This window comes from Acanthochromis polyacanthus, chromosome 13 (assembly GCF_021347895.1).
Source record: "Acanthochromis polyacanthus isolate Apoly-LR-REF ecotype Palm Island chromosome 13, KAUST_Apoly_ChrSc, whole genome shotgun sequence".
Taxonomy (NCBI): Eukaryota; Metazoa; Chordata; class Actinopteri; family Pomacentridae; genus Acanthochromis; species Acanthochromis polyacanthus.
The window spans coordinates 32,651,744-32,676,219 of record NC_067125.1 but is presented as its reverse complement, the minus strand read 5'-3'; the positions used below and the strand labels follow the sequence as shown (position 1 = coordinate 32,676,219).

The 24,476-nt window shown below is 39.6% G+C and overlaps 1 protein-coding gene across 2 annotated transcripts in view; it reads right to left on the bottom strand.

Moving 5' to 3' along the window:
- lrfn1 (leucine rich repeat and fibronectin type III domain containing 1) overlaps positions 1-24,476 on the bottom strand; it is a 117,266-nt gene that overhangs the window by 43,634 nt on the left and 49,156 nt on the right. For both annotated transcript variants that reach the window (XM_022211338.2, XM_051957844.1), the window contains exon 2: positions 13,865-13,916. The gene's annotated coding sequence lies outside the window, so the exon portion shown is untranslated. The remainder of the gene's footprint in view (positions 1-13,864; positions 13,917-24,476) is intronic.

The window sequence follows — 24,476 nt, the reverse complement described above, 5'->3', positions numbered from 1 at the left end:
CACAGTGTGTTTGAAGTCCCATAACACCCACAATAAATAATTAGCTATAATTAGCTGTAATCAGCCCATATCTGCTACATCTCTTTTTTATTGTTTATTTTGTGTAATGAATACAATGCAAATTATCTAACTATAGCCACTTAGAGATGTGTTTTCATTCTTACCAAGTACCTGCTGCCATATACTGGTAGTTAATTTAGCGATTACGGAAGTTGTATTTCTGTCCATACACACACACACACACACACACTGATGTTGCTCCTGCAAATACAACTTCGAATCTCTGTGGCAAAACACTTGACATGACAGAAAAATATTTCCAATTTCAGTAAACAGGCCAGACTTTTGCTGACAGTAAAATACAAATATGCCAAACAGCTGTGATGGAGCTCGGGATACAACCTCATGATGCCGACGATGTAACTAATGCTTAGGCTGCAGCTTATAATCTGTCTGTCTGTGTGACAGCTGCCCTGTCTGAGGTGAAGAAAAGCACATAATGTCATCTACTGATACCGCCTCATCAATCCTGTGTCCATGTTGGGGCTAATTTATGACTGTAAGTGTAATCAATCAAGTTATTGCTGCTGTACCGCACGTTCAAATGTGAGCTTTTTCGTTTTGGTGGCACTCAAATGGACTTGCTGCTGTCTGTTGCCGCAGGTATAAATATATAGACACATAAAATAGATGTGCAGTTGTAGAGCATGGTAAATGAGGCAAAACTCAAAACAACTAAAACCTGCATTAACTAAATGCAAACAGTAGCTTTTCTGCTCTATGTGACGGTTACGGAACAACGCCGCGGTGTTTGTTTGGCAAGAAAAGCTGGTCTGTTGTTCCAAAAGCTTGACAGGTAGTAACTTTGTCATGGTAATGCATCATGCTCTAACCTACTTAAAAATGCATTTGAAGCTGTAATTCTGCTAAAAATCCTACTTTGTACCAAATTTATCAGTAATCTGATTACGAGGGCACTTTAAAAAGTTCTCAGCCTCACCAGAAAACGTCACAGGAGAAAGATTGTTCTGGATTATTGTTCAACACAGTCTCCTTTAACTTCAATGCATTTGAAGCATTTAATGATGTTCAAGCTTCACAATCCCTTCATGGAAGACCTCTTGAGTATCCAGATACTCTTTAACAGCATGCTTGACTTCATCATTGCTCTGAAAATGGCGACCACACAAATGGGATTCCAGTTTTGGACGCAGATATAAATCAGAAGGTGAGGTCAGGTGAGACAGTTGAAAGTCACATTCAGCTGCTTCTGCCAACTATTATGTGTGGACGGCTGCATTGTCCTGGAGCAACAGTCCACCAGCTCAAACATTTGAGTTTTCGCTATCAGTGATATAAGGCTTTATAGTACACAGTTATGCTCCAAAATAGGAGTTCCGCCTCTTGTTTTGAGATGAGGCCAAGAAATTTTACACGGTACTCTCATATGTCTTTTTTTAAGTAAGATAATGGTTTATGGTCACCTTTTCTGTATCCTGATTAGATAATGCTATTGTATGCATTCCGTTATTCCCTAAGTTTAGTGGTAAGAGCGAGCACAGTTCAATACAACAGCAAATCTTGTAAAATGGTTTTGCATGTTCATCTAGGTTTGGGTCCAAAAGCAGCATGATTAGGGTTTCAGAAAGTATATGACATAGGTTAAAATAAGAACCTTATTCAGGCTACTATACTCATTTAAATAAACAACATGTTTTTACGATTATGAAATGCTTGTACTCATGTTAAAGAGACATGATCTCTTGGTTGAGAATCAATTGCTGTCTTCTGTCTTAGACTCTGCTGTTTGTTGATGTACTCATCTATCCACTACTTTCTCTCCGTGCAGACTTTGTTGCTCTGTAACAGTCACCTCATTTCCCCCTTTGCTCTCATTACAATTACTACAACCTCCAGAGAGATGTGTAGCTTGAACTGAAACACATGTCTTTTTGAGTCACTTTACGAAATGACTGATGCCATCTTTCTTCTAAAGAGGACAGTCTGGCTGGATTACATGCATGCATTGTTTCCCTGTGAATCATCTGTGCGTGTGAAGACAATCTGTATTCAGCACAGGACTGCTGGACTCCACCAATAATAATAAAAACTAATGTAGAGGGAGAAAATTACTGCATATTAATGGTTATATCTGTAGAAAATTCCTACAATAATTAGCACCAAAATGGGCTCTGATTTTAAAAAAAAAATCTTATGGACTAAAACTTAAGTAGTCTTCAAATATGCTGGAAGCGTCACGGTCTGCACATATGTATTGTTGCACAGCATTTTCCAATGTCATGAGCATAAATCTGCAAAACCTGAGTGAGCTCTCAACCAATATAGACAGCCAGTCATGGAGATGTGAGCGTTAAAACCCAAAGAAATGCTTCACAGAGTGAGCATTCAACCATCTTCCCTTTTCCTGGCAGTCACTACAGCAAACCTCACATCAGCATGAATAAAGGAACAGCAGTGAAGAAAAATGACATACTGTGCTGTCTGGAGGGAGATGTCCTTCATGGACTACAATACAGCAAATGGTCTTATTATCTATGACCACTGCATTCTGCTATTCCTCCGTCACCTCCTTCTTTGTTGTGCTTGCACCGTGACGAACAAGCAGCCGTATTTCACCTGTTATTTACATATAGCTCTAAAAATTCTCTGTGTTCCTTCCCCTTCGCATTCATTCTGATATTTCTACAGTATTTACGATTAGGAGCTTTGCAGCTGGTGCAGGCGGAGGGGTAATGAATAAATTAAGCATTAGAGCGAAGACACAGTCCTACTCAGAGGTCACATGTATTTTGCTGCCATTTTAAAACAAGGCAGATCGGCGAAGAATACGTCCAGTCACATGCAAGTGAGCGGCTTTAAATGGGCGGCCATTGGGGAGCACCTGAATAATTTATAGCTCCTCTTGTTGTGCTGCACAATCATGGGGGAAGGTTTATTTCAAACAAAGGCAACATGATGTCGCTTATGAATTTCTGCCATGCTTTATCTCCCCCTGTCATGTCTGTACTCCACATTTTCTTCTGCATTAGATTTATTTTATTTGATCTATCAAACCCCTGACATGCACTCGTAATAGATGCAGCTGCACATGCCTCCTGCGCCATTTAATAAAAAAAATAATAAAAGCGGCTGTGGGTGTATGGATGGGAGAGCAAAAACGCTGCATTTCATGTGCCAGGTCTCACTAACTCAATTCTCCAGAGAAACTCACAGCATGAACCGTTAAACATGGCACTTTCATAAGAAATCATACTGAGAGGCTGTTTGCCTTTTCGTACCAAAACTCCACCAGCACAGTTATTACCTCCTCTGCAGTTGCTGGAACACACTACAAAAGACATAGAATTTTGAAGTGTTCTCCAATATATAAGCACAGGAAAACAAAAAAAATATAATACAGCATGTTTTTATGCATTTCTGTTGCCGCACTTTTCACTGTGTATACCAACATATACACAGTTCTGATAACTTCAACTATAAATCGTTGGTTTATAGCAGCAAACCCAAGTGGCTTTCAACAACATTACACAAACAACCTGCATCATTTTATGTTATTTTGTGTCATGTCAGTCACAAAAGACTACATTTCTGAAGTATTTGTGATGCTAAGGCTCCCTACGTGCCTATACGACTACAAACAGCTTTAAAAAAAGAACAACTTCGGCAATGTTTCCGCCTAATGTCCACATTACTCTGTCATTTTAAGACACCTCAAACGAAGACTTCTGGAAGTACCGCTGAACCAGTGTCAGTTTGGAGACTTTCTGAAATGACACAAACGCACAAACATAGACAACAAGGTTTTCTGGCTAAATGGGGTCTTACAAGTCAGTATTTGTTTATTTCTGCTTCTAACAGATAATGTCATATGTAATATAATTTTTAAAGCATTTATTGGGTAATAAAAGAAGGCATTAATGTTTACCGCATGAGATAACATAAAAAAAAAAATCAACTGCACTATATTCTGATACAATGCAAGATAAGAACCTAAAGATAAAAAAATACTTATACGATGTATTTATTGCACTTTTTAAATATCAAAGGTCAGAGAAAAAAATATACCAAAAGCTGTGACTGTGTTAGGGTAAAGGAAATGATTTGTCTATCTTTTCTTATTTTAAAAAGTGACTTCTGTTGTGAAAAATCTTCAAAACAGATTGGCCATTCATGACTCAGCAACTACATCTAAGGGTTGTCTAAGTGTCTGCAATCGGGTTAATGATGCAAAATAAGTTACATAATGCAAAATAAGTCAGACGTGCTACTAATCGCATTATTTCAAATCATAATTTTGATTTGAAACTGGTCAGTTATTCAGGACTAATGGATACAAAGTTGTATGTATTGGTGTCCTGGTTGTCAGTGCTAGCAGCTACTGTGCAACTGAACTCTGCATTTTATCATGTTGCTATCACCAAACTGCACAGGAGGCATGCTATTACTTGAGTGATTCGTGTCCAGAGGTGTTGCCACCTCAATAATCATGTGATGTATTTTTCAGGTATTTCAGTATGGACACTTTAAAATAAAACTCTTATTGTGGATGTACTCCAAGTTTGCTGTAAAGTCCTCACCATATGTGCCTGTTCTTTATCATTCCTCGACTTAGCTGTAAACTTTGTCTTTCTGTTTGTGCTCTAAGATTGTTTTATCTGCTTTTTGTACACCTTGTGTGTTTCTTTAAATGTGTGACAATCACCTGCCTTGACTGCATGTGATAATTGGCTTGTTGGTTAAGTCTTGCGCATTCAGATTCAGATTCGTTATACTGTTATTTTTGTGTATTTTCATACATTACAACTAAATAGCATTTCTCCTTGAGGCAAAACCTAAAATGTGCAGAAAAACCAGCCAAAGATATAACATCTCAATATATAATGAATACGGTAAATGGTCAATAAATAAGTAACAAAATGGATCACACTGATAAAACATGCATCGTCTTGATGATAATTAATGCGTGTCGTCCCTGAAAAATGAATGTGCAACGTAAAATAAATTTTAAATGCCATGCTGACTTGGCCTTTCCTTTAGCAGACAAGTTGTGCCTTTTCTCTTCTTCCTCCTTCAAAATCCGAGCTTCACTGCAAACGCTCCGTCCCTGACATCTCACCCCTTGCATGTCATGAGGCTGCAGCGTTACAGTACATTTCTCTTGCCAGCGCACTCAATGTGACTCCAGTTCTGTGTTCTTGGTTTCTCCTTTTCTCTTTGTGACAAACACCATAATAAAACAACTTCCCACAACACCTAAAATATCACTACTTTTGCACAAAATAGCAAAGTTCAGCAGAAGCAACAAACATCTGCATAATTGATTCACTAATTAGTTGTCATTGAAGTGACCACATTCTTAATTATGTACAAACACACGCTGGCAAATGTTAAAAGAAATACTTACTCAGCATCCTCACTATTATTCCTGTTGGCACCGGCTGCTTCTTTGGAGTCAGTTTTCAAAGAGGACATATCAAGTACATGTCCAGGTCTATCATTTTTATTCTGGCACTCTCCTTGCATATCTTTGCATGATTTACAGTCCATAAACTCCCCATGGTGGTCCCTTTATGCAGCCCCTCAGGTCAGCCTCTGTCTGAAAGAGACAGTTTAAGGTTCGGTCTCTTCAAAGCTTCCCTTTCAATGAGCCCATTTTGTTCTGAATGACTGGCATGAAGAAGCCGGCTACGAAGACTGACAGTACTAGTTGAAATTTGCCTTTTTCGTTTATTAAATCTTTTTTTTTTTTTTTTTTTTTACTCAAAATGTCAACTTCTGAAGTCCACTTGAACTAGAATATAGGACACCAGCACAGCACTGGACAATCTCGTTAACAAAGCTATTTAATGATATCATCAGCTGTTCGTTGTGTAGCACTGACATGCAGCTGACAACTGACATGAGTCCAGCCTGAAACTTGGACACAATATGGCAAAGAATTCTGACATCCTAAAAGTACATAAATGACAGAAAATCATGTATACTTTAATGGAAGCTTCATAGCTATTGTAACACATGTACGACAGCAGCAAGAGACAGAACAGAAACAAGTAGTGCCATCAGGACTAAAAATCAGCAAAGCATTATTATACACTATGTGCTATTACTAAGGATGTCGTATAAACAATAATGACGTTCCTCAGTTTCCACTTTGTTGACTCAGTGATTTTTTTCTGCGTACAATTATACACAGTGCTTGCTTTTTTTGTTTGTTTTATGAACGGAGTTCAAATATAGTTGGTTGAACGTATTATGCGATAACTTTAGATACATAATTTTATTTTGCTGGCAGCTAAACTCATACATACGTGAAGAGGGCAGTTCCCTAGTTCAGGCCAAATCCAAATACATAAATAAACACTTTGTTTACTGTGCAAAGGATTAAGGCACTAAAATGTGTGCATGCAGTTGTAATTGATCGATTAACTTCCTGGAAAGCAAACAGCAAAAAAAGAACAAAATGAAACCAATCTTTGGTGTGCCCAACCCTGCACTTTAAAACAGATTTTCACTGCACTTTGCAGGTAGGTCATTCCAAGGATCTTCTGAGGTTTCACATTGTCTGAGTGTCTTCTGCCTTTTCACATAATCCCAGAATGACTCTACAATGTTGAGATCAGGGCTCTGTGGAGGCCACGCCATCTGTTGCAGGACTCTTTGTTCTCATTGTTGCTGAAGATAGTTTTTCATGACTCAGCTCGTTGTCGTGATGTTGCACAATGAATCTGCATTGATCTGATGCCTCCTGAAGGCATTTCACGATGGTACAAATCTAATAATGTAAAATGCCCAAATCGTTTGGACAGTATTGTAGAAAAGCAGACATCTTTGTAAGACAAACATGCAAATAGCAGGTATTTCTGCATTACAAGAAGGACTGCTAGCTAACAAAATGTTGCACTCGATGTGACAAAGATCACTGATTTAAATTTCACCCCTAAATACTCCATTCTAACAGTTTCTTTTATCATTATGCTCATGCACACTACAATAAAGCCCCATCTGTAAGCTGCTGCACGCTGTTGCGCTTGAGAGCTAACACGTTGTCAGAAAGGTTTCTAAATTTGGAGACACCTCCCTGAGAGGTGGGCCAACTAAAACAGAGGAAACACAGACTGCAGCTGAAGGAGAACCAGCCGGCTTGAGCTCTCAACTCGCACAACTCAGTGGGAATTTTGATGTCAAATATTCACTTGTCACATTACAACAACTGGAGTCAGGCTGAAAGAGGCTGCTGATCCTCTGATAATACAGGCACACAAAACAATGAAAGAAAGCTTGTCTTTGGAGTGTAAATATATGTGGAAGGCCTATAAATACTGCATAGGACATAAAAAATACATATGTGCAAGTATATTAAAACAGCTTTTATGGAAGTGCAGGTCCTATTGTATTATATATTTAAATATGAAAAGAAAGATTCACATTCCAGTGTAGTTTTTAACAAAGATCCAAGAGGATTACATCCCATTTGCGGCTTGTCTAATGTCTATGGGATCAGACATCAATTTGCTACTGTGTGAGGAGGCTGCACCTGCACGTGTGGGCAGAGAATGAGAGGAATGTTTGCTCACCTCTCCATCATAATCTGTTGTTCATCAAAGGGATCTATTTTCTGCCCCCTTTGTACCTTTTCACCGGACTGCAAACTCTGACAAAGTGCCTGAGTCCGTGCTCTTTAATGATGATGTATGAGCGTTATCCTGAGGATGTTGTCAGATCAGGGGGATGTGCCGTGGGTGTAAACCTGAAGGGGGTTGCACATGGAAGGTAGATTAAAAAAAGAGGGAGGCTATTTTGTGATGGACTACTCCTCTCAGACAAGTGTTGGGAAATAAGTGAAATAATCTTGAAGTGGTTTAACTGTTAACTCGATCTTGACTATTAACCCCCATTTTCTAATGTGTTTATCTATAATTGAGAGTGTCACGACTTAAGTGATTAGCAGAGGAAGGGATCACAGCAGTTCAATAAGATATCAGCTGTAGAGTCGCGAGTAATGTGGCTTCATAAGCTATGCTTCGCAGGTAGCTGCACACTTGTTTGTGATAAATCGAAAATGGGGCGTGATGCCGTTGGGAAAATTTACCACAAACTCAGTTTTGGTGTATTTCCTGTCTTCTATGCCGCTGTGGTAAATGAAGATAAATTCACAAATACACACACTCCTCAAACTGGATTCAATTCCATGTGCAATCTAGGTGATGCTCAAGTGGTATTGCTTTGACACAGCGCGCTTTGCAGCAGCCATTTCTCAAAGTGACACAGAATAAAGAAGGGTTGCGGCCTCCTCCTGTTTAATTATAGCGCCTTGAGAAAAGCAGCAGATGCCAACAAAAGACATCAAAACAGCTATTTGCATGAAGAGAGTCTAATTTCAAAATGAGTCAAAAGTTTGTGTTTTGGTGCGCTGATATTTCGGTCGTGCTGAATGGGCTCCAATGGAGGAAAATTGTTAATCTAAGAGTTTGCAATTTTACTACATATTAGGCTGATTTCAGTGAGTTTTGGTATTTTCTGTTGCATAGTATCATGAGAAAAATATTGCACAGGTTAATAAAGAGTAAGAAATGCTAGTTATAAATCTGCATTACTGGTTAAAATCAATCATTTATAAAATGCACTGCTTAGGGCTGGTTAATTATATGGCACACTATGATAATGATTTTATTCTTTGTAGAAAACACTGGGTATTTTCATAACCGGAGGTGTTGCTTCTGAAGCCTTCAAACTTCAGGGAAGGAGAACTGTTAAATAAGCATTTTAACAGCTTCTTTTTTTAAGTATCAGCACTAATTTACAGTGCCTTGCGAAAGTATTCGGCCCCCTTGAACTTTTCAACCTTTCGCCGCATTTCAGGCTTCAAACATAAAGATATAAAATTTTAATTTTTTGTCAAGAATCAACAACAATTGGGACACAATCGTGAAGTGGAATGAAATTTATTGGATATTTCATACTTTTTTAACAAATAAAAAACTGAAAAGTGGGGTGTGCAATATTATTCAGTATATATTCAGTATTACTTTCAGTGCAGCAAACTCACTCCAGAAGTTCAGTGAGGATCTCTGAATGATCCAATGTTGTCCTAAATGACTGATGATGATAAATAGAATCCACCTGTGTGTAATCAAGTCTCCGTATAAATGCACCTGCTCTGTGATAGTCTCAGGGTTCTGTTTAAAGTGCAGAGAGCATCATGAAGACCAAGGAACACACCAGGCAGGTCCCAGATACTGTTGTGGAGAAGTTTAAAGCCGGATTTGGATACAAAAAGATTTCCTAAGCTTTAAACATCTCAAGGAGCACTGTGCAAGCAATCATATTGAAATGGAAGGAGTATCAGACCACTGCAAATCTACCAAGACCCGGCCGTCCCTCTAAACTTTCACCTGGAACAAGGAGAAGACTGATCAGAGATGCAGCCAAGAGGCCCATGATCACTCTGGATGAACTGCAGAGATCTACAGCTGAGGTGGGAGAGTCTGTCCATAGGACAACAATCAGTCGTACACTGCACAAATCTGGCCTTTATGGAAGAGTGGCAAGAAGAAAGCCATTTCTCAAAGATATCCATAAAAAGTCTCGTTTAAAGTTTGCCACAAGCCACCTGGGAGACACACCAAACATGTGGAAGAAGGTGCTCTGGTCAGATGAAACCAAAATGGAACGTTTTGGCCACAATGCAAAACGATATGTTTGGCGTAAAAGCAACACAGCTCATCACCCTGAACACACCATCCTCACTGTCAAACATGGTGGTGGCAGCCTCATGGTTTGGGCCTGCTTTTCTTCAGCAGGGACAGGGAAGATGGTTAAAATTGATGGGAAGATGAATGGAGCCAAATACAGGAGCATTCTGGAAGAAAACCTGTTGGAGTCTGCAAAAGACCTGAGACTGGGACGGAGATTTATCTTCCAACAGGACAATGATCCAAAACATAAAGCCAAATCTACAACGGAATGGTTCACAAATAAACGTATCCAGGTGTTAGAATGGCCAAGTCAAAGTCCAGACCTGAATCCAATGGAGAATCTGTGGGCAGAGCTGAAGACTGCTGTTCACAAACGCTCTCCATCCAACCTCACTGAGCTCGAGCTGTTTTGCAAGGAAGAATGGGCAAGAATTTCAGTCTCTCCATATGCAAAACTGATAGACATACCCCAAGGGACTTGCAGCTGTAATAGCAGCAAAAGGTGGCGCTACAAAGTATTAATTCAAGGGGGCCGAATAATATTGTACACCCCACTTTTCAGATTTTTATTTGTTAAAAAAGTTTAAAATATCCAATAAATTTCGTTCCACTTCACGATTGTGTCCCACCTGTTGTTGATTCTTGACAAAAAATTAAAATTTTATATCTTTATGTTTGAAGCCTGAAATGTGGCGAAAGGTTGAAAAGTTCAAGGGGGCCGAATACTTTCACAAGGCACTGTAACTGTGTGATATTTATTTATTTACTTGCTTTATATTTTTGCTCTAACCTTATGTGACATAAAACGCATTTTATATTTTCTGTGCACCTGAATCACTGTTTAGATTGACAACTCTGACATTTTTGATTCTATTAAAAAACAAAGAGCAGGAAGAAATAGGATTCAATACAATTATCACAGTGGAAAGAGTCACAGCTTTTCTTCCTTTAGATTTTTTTCACTAAATAAACAAAGAGAACATTTTGAACTATCGCATTTTCAGAATTAAGCATTCTTACACTATCATTATCCTCCATAGCTCCCTTTGCATTATTGCCCCTTTTGAACTTAATACATAAAGCACTCAAGGATCCGCAGTAGCAAAGTGTCATGATGTTTGCAAATGGCTTCTCTCATTAAAAACAACTCCATAAAGCAAATGCATTTGTGCTAACAAGGACACATGAGGTCGGGAACAAATACACGAACCAGAGTCTCACCAGTAATGAATTGGTATTAGCCCTGTGTTGAGCTCAGTTCTCTGTAGCGTCTCGATAAAACAGCTTCTCGAAGGAAAAACTAATCAAAGTACTGACCTGGCTCTCACATGTAGAAGGATGTCATAGGTGTCAAACTCATTTCCTGGAGTCCGTTTGCCACCAGAAAGGAACATAACCACATAATTAATAATCTTTTTACCACGTCATCAGCTTGTTTTTCAGTTTAACACCGAAATATTCTGTGTGATTCACTCTGCAAAACTAATTCAAAGAAGCTCGGTCGTGTGCTGCTCATTTCGTTAAAACGTTTCTTCTCTCGTGTATTTCTAGGTAAATTAACCGGCTCTGTTATCGCTCATACTATGCGCTGTTAACTTTCTATTTCGACCCAGTTGCCAAATTAGTTGATGGGTGCTTCCCTGAGCGAAGCTAAAAACTAGACGCCGACCTTGTGCCGAAAAGCATCCTGCAGGACTCTCGGCTCAAAGCAAGAAAAATCAATGCCCTCTCACAGCGGCACATTATATAAACCCCCGCTACCTGACAATGATTAGAGTCAATATCTGCACTGTTTAGTAGCCGTGTGTTGACGTCTCTCTTTTGTACTATGACATGATGCAGTACTGGGAATTTTTAGACATTTTTTTCTCTTCCTGTTATGTTCCAGTTGTGTTTTCAGGAACCTTTAAATCTAAATCCTCGTGTAAAGCTGCGTTACTTTCACTACATACGTCAACATACATACTTCTGCATGTATCGGCTGGGACGTACTACTTCTTTGCAACATTGCACTGCAAGCTTTTGACCTTCTGGCTCATACAGAGTATCCCTTGCAGTCTGTAGTGCGAAATGAGCTGTCCTCTGGCTTGTTTATACTCTAGCAAGACACCGTGACGAATGCGACGTATCGTCCACTGCACAGAGGACTGTGGGTCAAAGTAGCTAGAAGAGCTTGTATGCTGCAAATCAGCTAAATGTAGTAGGACAGCCCGGTACTTTTTTTGGCATATTGCGTTTGACTTACTATGTCTTGGGACATATTAAATCTTTTTCTGGTGTATTATACGGTAAAGAAGTATGGGTATTGGAAGGCACCCAATGTCTTACTTATTTAAGCACTGATTTCGTGTCCTTGTACTGTGCTCCATCGCTTCAATTTATGGAATGTGAAAATATAATTCTATATAACTGTCAGAGGGAAATACTGTAGTTTAAACCTACTAATTTCTTCGCATTTTAAGACTTCACATAAATTACAAACAGTTCAACAGATTCCCTTAGACCAACTATGACATAAATTATGTCTGCATGAGTATAGAGTAGCATTACTTTTGATGCTTTGAGTAGATTTTGGGGCTTTTATTTGAAGCATTTTTACAGTGTTGCTGCTTTCACTATACAATCTGGAAACTTTCTACACCACTGTTTAAAACTCCCAAGCAGACAAGAAACTTTAAATGAAACTTTAATGATCATAATAAATTACTCTTGATAGGTTAGACCACAGATAAGATAGCACTACTATCATTAACTACAGACGTGCCAAGTGATCACTGTAAGAAAACTAATTTAGCAGAGGCTAGATCACATTAGAAAACTTCGTGTTCACATAACTTTTGTTTCAGGGTCCAGGAAAGTTGACACACAATTACCACTGTAGTGGCTTTTCATGACATTGATAAAGCTGTTAGTAAAGAGCTGGAAAAGCCACAACAAGTCAAATCTTTCCATTCCATTACAGACTCTGACTTCTTACCGAATGGAGCAAGAAAGAGATTTTGCGGGTTGTCAGAAAGAAAGCAAATGAAAAAACAATAAGAGAAAAAAAAAATGTCCATGGTAACATCACAGTAAGAAGCTTTGGATACGACATTTGTGCAAACTTGTCATTAAGAATATCCAGCTGCTCTATTTTCTGAGAGGTGATAATGCGCTCTCCTAAGACTTAACAAAAGGAGTACACATGAGGCAGCGGTTCATGCTGAGTTTATGTCAAGTGACAGTGGAGCAGTTGGAGAATGGCCTTTATTTATCTGCAAACAGAGACATGAGGACAACTTGGTATGTCTTAGAATAACAGCAGCACATGAGAGACATTCATCTACCAGGGAATGCTGACATGCTATACAGCCATAAATAAGCGTTTAAATGTATAACTGTGGAAAAAAGCCTTCTTTCCCTGAATCATTATTTACAGTATAGAGCAAATTCCCCTGAATATCTGTGACCAACCACAAATTCCTATGAGGGGTATCAGTGCTATGCACATTCAAAAGTTTATCAAATCATCTATTGTATATATTCTCAATCCGTGTTCACAGCAGCCCAGGGTGTTTTCTGCTGTTCATCAGAGGGGCTGTTTTCCCTATTGAGATAAGAAATTAAATCTGCAGGAGCAGAGGATGCTGGGATTGCTGCAGGGTGGCGAAGCAGCAGCTCTGATAATGGAGCCGACTCCCATTGCGCAGGCTATGAGGCAAACAGTCGTGGCGCCAGCCCAACCCTGCCTATGTGAGAGGATAGCTAACAGTGTCACTCTGCCGAGCCTCTCTCTCCCTTTTCTCCCTCCCCGTATGTGAACATGTGGTTAAAGCTGCGTGTGACCGAGGGGAGGAAAAGGAGGAGATGCTGTGCTTTTAACTTCCTCTCCGTCTCCATTTGAGACAATATATGTGGGAGAAAAAGAAGGGGTGAAACTGTGGGGTTTGGCTTTTGTGCAGAGAATGCTGTTGTGATAAATCAAACACACTGACCCAGATTGATCGATCCAGGCAAAGGGCGACAACATTCTTTCAGCATATTGTTATCGCAGCCTCTCTCTTCCGTCTAATTGGCCCATCACTTTTCTGCTCACATTTACAGTCTGGATGTGTGGCAGCGTGCTATGGAAATGTGAAGAGGGTTTTAATTTCAGTTTCGTAACTCACCAGAATATCGTGTCGGTTTGGATGGTCCTCACAGGGTTCACTTCAAAGCAGTCTGCGGAGAGAAATAAACGGTCACACCTTAATGTGCAAGCACAAATAACATTGGAGGCCGTACAGCACCACTTGTAATAGTGTCAGAATCATGAAAAGGTTCAATTTACAGTTCAATCTTTGATTCCACCCCAGACTTAATACAAATGATTTGATATTTCTATCAAAGTAGAGCTGGAACAATTGGTTTCTGCCCAGAGCCTGTCTGCCAGACAAAATTTTCAAGGAGAAATATGGTTTTATGTGGCGTCTTCTGTAATAATGATTTTCTTGCTTTTTACGCATAACTCATATTTTTGATTAGCCTGTATAATAACTAACCTCAGATCATACACTTGCATTAGCTTGAGGTAGTTTTTCCCTTCACATATGTAATTTTTTATTACAGCTATTAAATTCAATGAATGGATTCAATGATTACTGACTGCTGAATATTAAACGTGCACTTTGGGGAGGTTTTGCGCTCTTCTTTTGTGTAGTGCAGGCTGCTGTATCATTATATACCGTATTATTAGTTTGTCACCCTTAAAAATCCTATTTTCCACAAAGTTCAATAAAGCTCATGAATTTAACACAAATCACCACAAACGATTGTAATGAAATAATGAAATATATGTCAGTCAAATGCAGTCAAATACTACGACAATGTTGAAGCAAACCCACCAACTCATTACCTTTAATTAGCCCCACCTAAGGACCTTCATTATTAGTACATTTTATTAATTAATTAGCTAATTAATTCATTAATTATTGACAAATGAATAGGTTCTGGCGCTTGGTGCTTAACCAGTGAATTAACCTTTGGCAGTGCCGCTGACCATGATCGTTTACCTCCCTCAAACTAAAAAGCCAAAATGGAATCTTAGTGTAAGTGGCACCAACAGTCTAATTTGTTGTCACTGGTCAACATCATTGCAAGATGATACACTGTTTTATTTTGTATGGAGTTCATATGTTCAGTGGATGCATCCTCCATGTGAATTTTCTTGGTTTTGTCAAACGAAAAAGGTCAAAAACAAGTTTTGAGGGTATATACCAGGGGTCGGCAACCCGCGGCTTTCATCCCTCTGTTTTGGCTCCCTGTAGCTTTGGAAAAAAATTAATCAGCAGGCTATTTAATTAAAATTTCTTTTATTTAAGATTGTTAATTTTTAAAATTTAATTCTAAATTTGAAGGTTATGGTGATTTTGTAACATCAAAATAAAACGTCTTAATTTTTGTCTGTCAAAATATGCGTCCCAGCCGTCAATCTCCGACACTCGCCGCCTGCGTGTATTCATTTGGAGTCCTGTTGATCTTCGGATCCCAGTGTTTGCTCTACATTCATTCACCATTCCTAAATCCTAGCTGTCGCTCTTTCAAATTTGTTTCTTTTTTTTATTGTCGCAAATACAGCACCGCCGCACGTCTCCGCCTTCACAGCAGAGTCCTGCATTGTGTCGGGTACTCGTAAGTACCAAGGTAAACTACGGATAATTGTCTTGCTCAGTATCTACTCTTTGATATGTCAGGTTAATACAACGTTACTCGCGAGAGCACGGCTCGATGTCACGTCCAGCATCCAGGCAGCAGGTCAGAGAGTCAGAGGAGTGTCGTCTTGGAAAATAGGGCAGCGACTTACCGGAGAAAAGTTATTAGCTGAAGATAACTAGATAAATCGATTTTACAAGTTAAATAGACATTCGCAAATTATTGATTTCCAGCTAACATTACGTAACATATGAGGTCCAGGAGCAAAAATGACATTAACCAAGTAAGATAAATATTAGTGGCAGGACACAATTAAAAAAATGAATCTAATTAGAGGCTTTGTAATTAATTAATCACGACTGATTAACAAGGGCATAGAGGTAAAAAAAAATTGATATACGCAGTGTTGTCTTTAAATGGCAAAAGGATTTTGTGGCTCCCGGTGTTTTCTTTTCTGTGGGAAACGGGTCGAAATGGCTCTTTGAGTGTTAAAGGTTGCCGACCCCTGGTGTATACCATACATCACTTTATACGTCTCTCTTTCCTCTGGCATTTTTGGATGAGTCACCCTGCATTTAAGGATGTAAACATAAATAAGTGAAAGTTATTTATTGCAATTCAGTCAGTTAGATAATACCACTCTTCATAAAAACTGCACATGACCTAAGGCCCAAAGGTCATGAACCATAAGAGGTAGCAGAGAGAGATATTATACCACATGGCTAAGAATTGGAAAATATCTTGGTTTGGGTCAAAATACAGCCTTTTCACTACATTTTGAAGCTTCTCATCCATTTACTGGATTACCCGGGTCACGAGTCCTACCGCATCAAATTTATGACTGGTTGGTGGAAAAGCAGTGACAGTGAAGCAAAAATGATAAATGGCAAACAACTGCTGATGTAAAATGTATTTTTTGTGATACATCACCAATAAACATAATTCGACAGAAAATATGTTTGTTTACCTCAAAATTGAGAATGTAAGTCTAGTTTTATAGAGGCTAATTCTATGGACCCTATGGCTGGACTTTGCATATATGCCTGAGAAAAAGCTATCTAAAATATAATTGGCACAATCAAATGTATTTATTTGTGACAATGGTGTGTTCGATGACAAATGATCCTCCACAGCTCTGAATTACTGTGATTTGACAAGTACCACAGAAATCTTTACTCCACATGCCTACATTTAGCCTTTTGTTTTAGCACAGCACAGATGATGTTTACTCTGATGACGAAAAAGTTAAACGATTCATATAAACAGTAGGTCTTTGATTTCAAACAGAGGTAGCCAAAGGCAGGGACAACCAACAACAGCTAGTTGTTTGCCAGAGTTTGCCAGCTGCATTCAGCAAGCCACTTAACCTAAGGTTACAGAACCTTGTTACTGATACTACTGATATATATTCTAAAAGTAAACAAACTGCATTGTCCTTACACAGAAGTGCATAATAAGCGAGTGAATTATATGTATGATGAATGATACAAGTATACAAACTGAATGCACAACTCATGAACACCTCTTCCATGATTATATACAAGTCGATTAGCATATGATGTGTTTAAATCAGTGCAATTCTGTTTTAAATAAGATAACACCAGTTATCAACATAAATCACGTCAGGGTGTTTCACATAGTTAAGGTCAAGGCATTAAAATATCACATAATAGAGGAAAAAACAACAAATCCAATGATTCTCTATGAGCAGCACTGTGGGAAGGAAAAACCTGGCAGAACCAGGCTCATGGCGGGTGGATTATCTGCCTCAACCGGTTTGGATGAGGGTGAATTGGATTTACAATGCTAGATTGATGCTGCAATTAGTATGCTAGTTAGCTGGACATGCTTGTGTGCAGATAAACACACTGAGCAAACCATCTGATACAGTTTTGCTTTTGTATATTTGATTTTGCAAAGGCATAAAAACACAACATCCATCTCTTTAAACGCAGAGTAACACTAGTTCAACTTTATTCCAGTGACTGCTGTCAAAAAATGAGGCTGCATTTATAGACTTGACTCTCTGATGATTTACCACCTGAAATACATAAAGACTCGATGTGAAATGCAGCTGCACTTTGCATTTCTAGCTAAGTGGTTTCCTGCACACCTGCATCCGAGCAGCATCAATCTCACAGGCACAAAAGCAAACTCTGCAGGATTGGGATGAACCAGCAAAACAGGCTTTTGGTGTAAACAGCTTTTTGAAGAGAAAAAACAAACTTCTTAAAACTCATTTACCTGCTACAGCGCTGCATATAGGCCAAAACTGTTCAAGGGAGCCACTGTTTCTTGTCTTCCTCCCCAGTGCACAACTAAAAGGCGCGCGCAGAGCCATCACAGTTAATTGAAGCTTTTGGAGATGAAGGAGAAAGGGACCACTTTGCACTTTTTTCCTCTTTCTTCTTTTTATTTTTTCTCCAAGAATAATGACAACAGAAGAACAGCTCTGATATTCTTCTGACAAATTTAATTGCCAAAACAGCAATCTTGATTAGGATCTTAACAGTCCCTCTTTTTTTTTTTTTTTTATCAATTCCAGTCAACGGCGGACAGAATGTTTGTCCTAGCAAGACATATTTACCAAACCCAAACTCTCCCTTCTACCGAGTGTAAACAAGGTAAGCCTCTGGTAAAGACCCTGACATTGAGAGCAACCTTCAGAGGTTGTTCAGTATAGCCATCAATTACATCCAAAACATACCTGCCTCCTCCTCCTCCTGCTGCTTTAGTGTCATGCCTCCTGCCTACAAGAGCTCCCCTTAACATATACTACTTGCAGAATTCCAAGCATGTGGCAAAATCTGAAGTCTTGCAATAAAACTCAACACAACCTAAATACTTTATTTTCAAAACGGCATTGCATAACGTCCGACAGCCGGGTTTCCGACTGACCTAAGACAGTGATGTGAGAAGTACAATTTCACGCATGCCGCACTTCCCCGAGACATCCATCCTATGTTCACATCCCCTGAAGCAGCCAACACTGAGGAATTGATTAATACACATTGCACACACTTTCACACTGCAAATATCACCAGCGCTAGTCATGCTACCTTAGCTGTCATCGTACATATTGTGACTGCATGCTAACTGCCCCTCCATCTACTCATCAAGCTCCCACGCAGACGCATCAAACACATGCGTCGCAGTCGAGTGACACGGTGATTGGGTTTGCGAGAGGATTTTCTACTCCACATTTGGGCGACTGTTGTTATTTTTCTCATCAAAAAAAAAAAGCACACCGTGGTGGGAAGTGCGCCTTGGAAGCGGAGAAGGGGAAAAGGTTGCAAAACAAAAGCGGCTCTGCTTCAGAAACATCTTTCAAAGATCAGATGTCAATAGAATCATATGCTGCCTCCAGCCAGCGCTTCATTTCTGCTAAAAGTGATGATGTGCAGCGTTTAAAAGCTTAACTGCTGCGGTTCAAAATACATATACGGCTCATTATTTATTTTCCTTATCAGTTAATTTGCTTGCTATATTTGTAATTGCTAAGTGCTGATTATGATTTCCCACAGCCTCGGATGAACTGTATAAATTACTTGTTTTAGTCGACCATCTGCCTCAAATTCTGAGATATTAAAGGGTTAGTCTGGACTTTGTAAAGTGAGGTTGTATGAGGATCTCATCTATAGTCAATGTATTACCTACAACAGTTGTTTGTTTCCATAAATCAAAGTGACTTTAATCGGAAATAGCACATTTTAGCCAAAGATGAAAAACAAAGAGCAGTTGCAGTTTATGCATTAAGATTACTTTGACTGATATATTCTGCTACTAGGATATATAATAATGTATTACTATGCTTGTTAGGCTGTTGTGTTCTCTTGCATTTTCATTATGCCTGTGTTTGGATAGTAGCAGTAATGTGTATTAGCTGCATCTGAATGCTTCTGCCACTTCCGGTGATAGTGGGCGTCATGAAGCTCTGGCCCGAACATTTGCGGGTTGAAAAGTTTAAAGATCCCTGACCTACAGCCGATCACCCAGCCCCAGTTTAATGCAGCTTACAGGAGGATCGGTACCAAAGCTGAACAATAAACTGATACAGAAGGGGTAAGCAGTGAAATATTTTGCAGCCGCTTCAAAAAAAAAAAATCTATATCAGTTTAAGCACATGCCACATGTAGAATATGACTTTGGCGTTTTAACATGTTCACTCCATCTGAACTAACCCTTCAAAACCCCAAGTCACACAAAAACACAAATCAATCGAAGCAGCAGCAGACCAGAAACCCCGATGTTCTGTGAGGTAAAACTACTGTTTTTTAAAGGGGTCTTGTGGCTTTGAAGAGAGCACAGATACCGGCTTTAGTTCCTCATATGAAAGGGCCGTCTGACGGTGAGGTAAACCAGTAAAAATAGCCTAAATATAGCATACACTCTAACTGATATTGATTCTTTTAGGTGGACCATTTTTTAGGTGGCTAAAATACATTGTGCTGCTGATCCTGTCTCTAGCAGTATGCTGCTTACACTCCTGTCTGCTTCGCCAGACTGCATCTACTGCAGGTAATGACTAACTGCCTCATACAACCCCACCTTAAAAGGAAAGAACTATCCGTCATTTAACTGTTAACCATCAAACCTGACAAAGAAAAACATCAAATCCTCACATTTTCAAAGAAGCAATGAGAAAATATTGACACTTTGCTTAGGGGGGAAATGAGTAAGACCATTAGTAATACTATCAGCTCTAGAACAATAACACAGCTTTAGATTCATACTCATCTATACATAAATAATGCTAATTAGAAGATATATATATATTAGGCTGATTTCTACACGATTGATGATTCATTAGATACTGCAGCTGTCAGGGTGGTGGTGAGCCTCTCCCTGCTTTTATAAACCCAGCATAGCAACTCAGGATTCTCATTTGCAGCCACCCTCAAGGACAAACAGCTATTTGTTCAGTGTTTCAGGACCTCGGAGCTTCAGTACGCAGGGCGAGGCAGCCGCTCGGATAACTGTAAGCTTGGACTCTGTGTCCGCATATGAACAACCTGATGATGCATTTGACTTTTTTGCACTCTGGCTACGTTTTCCTTTCAGGTGAGCCCTCCACAGAAACTAAAGCAGTTCCATACCGAAAACTGCATTATTTTATGGCTCGTATTTTTCAGTATCTGCTGCTCTTCTGCTGTGTGACTAGAGGCCAGTGATGTCCATAGAAACATTATCGCCTCTCAGTCCAAACACCCTCTAGAATTCCTAATGAAGAGTGAAAAAGAACCTGCTACAGGCCCTCTCTATAGCTGTGTCTAAACCATGTGTGAAAATGCTAGGCACATAGCACATCCACTTCTCTATTACTCTGCCTGACTTGCCACAAGGCTAAAATAAACATTTTGAGGCCAGGACCTGCATGGCTATTATAAAAACCACCTATAAAAACAAATAAACACATATTTAAACCGCAGCCATGGTGAACTTAACCGGTCGGATCCGCTGCAAATAGCAGCGAGATGCTTTGACCTATGGAGGCCTGGTTAGTCTGGAATACAAAACAAGAAGTGACACGGCGAGGAGGGAAAAGATGCAAGAAATACCTGCTCTGATGCACCGAGGCACGCTGAACTGACGGCTGGGCCGCAGCGCCTTTGTTGCGAACGTTCAGCATGTTCACATGCCCAACAAGCATGTTGCCTCTGCTGAGTGAGATGTAACAGACAGCATATGGTTCTCTTAGCATGCTCACAGTTGGCACGCTGACCATTACCTGCACCTCCAGGGTAGCCAAAGTGACCTCCAGAGAGGAGAGAGAGCTCCAGACAAAGGCAACAACCTAAGGCAAAGTAGAGGCCCGTACTGTGGGCTGCACTGCAGAGAGCTGGAGCACGAGCACACAGAGATAATGGCGGGGGTGTTAAAGCGATGAGGAGAATATGTGCTAAGGTTTTTACTATAATATTTACCGTGACTTGGATGTTGTGACTCTTTTGTTGGGCATGAATCTCTCCGTGGTGCAGACGGTGACCGCGGTGATGCTGAGCAATAATACAAGTTGCCTGAGAGAATCACATCAAATAAGATACGCTCTAATAATTGCTCTGGTTATGCAGCTATTTTTAATGAAAAAAATAAAAAAGACAGTTACATTTGCAAGTGTGTGTTATCTTAAACCATGTTCCACATATATAAGTCAGTGAACCAAGGGGAACGTGGTAATTGAATAATGCATTTAGTCATCTGATATGAATAATTATGCAATAAGCACAACACAAACCCGTGCACCAGTGGCCATAGAGGTCAGCGGGGTTACCCATGAGCTTCGAACACGCAGACTGCACGTGCATGTGAAGGATCAGAGTTTCCCTTCGTTCTTGATGAGTCAGGGCGGCTCGTCTCTGTTGCTCATGATCTGATGCTCTGGTAGTAAGCTCTTTCCCCTCCCCTTTCCCCCCTCTCGCGAGCCGAAGCCTCTGATGATGTCCGTACTGCTATTTATACACTTAAGCATACTCAGCACATTTACCAACACCACATAAATAATCAGAGAGGTATGAGAGACAGTGTGCAAGAAGGATGGGTTTTCTTTAACACAGCAACTTCTGGCTCCCTACTTTCAAAGAGCAATGTACCACGTTTGCAACAACACACTTCTCTATTGTTGTTTCACTCTGTGCTGACTTGCTCATCTCGACACCGAACCCTGGCTTTTACTTATTAATGTAGGCATAAACATGTGACTGACTGCGGTAATGGGGATTTTTGCTGCAAAATCTTTAAAGCTCATATAGATTGGACTCGCCAGTATTGATAAGGTCTCAGAGGGCATAAAACTCATGTCAGCAACATTTCAAATTTCTCACTAATGGGATTGAGCCACAGTACTCTGCTTACTAGAGATGTATGAGAACATGACTTCGGCCCCAATTACTGGTATTTTTTAGTAATAAAAGCAACCAGTCCACCATCAGGTGGAGATGAGTCACTTGTTATTATTTAATAGATGAATGCATTATTGATGAGCTAATAATTAACACACCAAACCGCCAAATGAACAGCACGCCTCTTTTTGCATGTCTCATTTCACTTGCAATTCAGGCTTTTAGTGCAAAATGACAAAAACACAAAACTGTGTGAGATTTGTCCAGGGTTTCTCCAGCATAGAGACATTTTTGTCATCCGACAAAAAGGTTTTAATCAGCGCCAAGATGACAAGATCTAAGAATTAATATAAATAGATATTTTTTAACTAGTTTTGCTAATTGAGATATCATTTACACAACCAAAGTAGACACAGATTTATAAAATTGTCAGTAATAACATAAGTACAGAGATTTCTGCCAAACAAGGGAACAACAACTCATTGCTTTTACTGTGTATGGACTGATCATGCTTACTTTCATGCATAGTCATTTTTCAAAGGTCTGTTCTGTCAAACAGTGTTCAGGTACAACCTGACTGCAGTCCAAACCAGTATCTTTTTGTTATGCATCCTACTGATACTGAAAATTATACTTCGCATTGGTGTCTTTGATATTTTTCCCCCCTTTACACACCCTGTTGAGCTTTATTTCTGTGGATAAGGGTGCAAATTTGAACAGAACTGCAAAGGACAAATGATGTCAACACTCAAGGGGCGTGTCTCGCAAATTTCATGCAATCCTGGCACCCCAAGTGAAATTTCACATTCTGGAGTACAGTCTCTTGTTAGACTGCTGAGACGGACCATCTGGTTGCTGAAACTGCCTGATCACACCCCTAGTTAACTTTTTTTTTTATACTTCTGTTTGTACAAAGATAGGAGGAGAAATATACTGCATCATCAGCAGGTTGACTTGGCATGAGCTTCTGTAGATCCTGTCTGCTGTATTCCTCTCCGTTTAAAAGCACCAGACTGTTTCATAATGAGCTGCATGGAGAATCCAGTCTGGCTTCTCCTGTGAGTAAACTGCTCCTATGCAAGAACTGCCAAGACCCAAAGCACAAATATACTGCACCCCAAATACGATTACACAGCACTCCAAATATTCCTCTAAGGGTACATCATGTCCCTGTTTAAATTTGTGGGAGACACTAACATGCAGATTTTCTTCCATATGCATGCACGCAGTTATTTACCAAACAATTATCCTATGTCTTTGGGTTACAAATGCAGTAACTAGCATGACAATACAATGTGTGTTAATTATTTTTGTCTGTTGTTTTATCCAGAATGGAATGCAATTAAACAGACAATACATAAGCACATTTAAATGAGCACAATTTTGCAGCTAAGAAAATGTTCTGTCATGAGGCATATTTACTCAAGCACACACATACTTGGTGTCTGTGTGTAAGTTTACCAACCAGGGGTGCAAATTCATGACTAAAACTCCGTGTTTGCACGAAGACACAAATATGCATTTGCCTTCTTTTTGTCTGATTTATAAATCTGCATGCACGGTGGTACATGTAGGACATTTAACAAGCCTCATTTCCATTTCGAACGTCAGATTCTCTAACAAAACGAGAGCAGCTGCTGGTTTTGCATATGGCCGTGTGGATATTAACAGCACTGAACAGCAAAATTCATCACATGTACCTGGAAAACGTCAGTGCTGTGATACTACACTCAGCATTATTAAAGGTCAAAGGGGTGATCAGGGGTTAATTTACAGAGCCCATAATAAAGCAAACTCAGCAAAGTCAAGAAAAATAAAACTGCATTTTGATTGCGTTTTGTGTGCTTTATAAACTCAGAGGTGCATAATCGAACTCGTAAAAATAGGAAGTTGTTCACTTCTGTCATTCCTCTCACTCAGTGACAACTTGACAGCCTCCTAGCTTTAAATATGGAAACCTATTGACAGATTTGAAACTAATATCCAAAGATTGGGTGTTGATTACTGTCTTATCGCATCCTTTTGTTCCTCATCACAACCAGAACTCATACATCTGTTGTTTGTCTCCTATGCTCACATGTACTGTATTGTACTGCACGTGAATTCCCAATGAAACTCTTCTCATTTACATATTTTTCTATTTTTGCTGTGAGACAACACGACAAGTATGAAGTATTGACTGAAAGGCAGCCTATTAACACTACACGTTAGCTTTCAGTCAATTTACAGTCACCTCTTAGCTGCTGCTCTG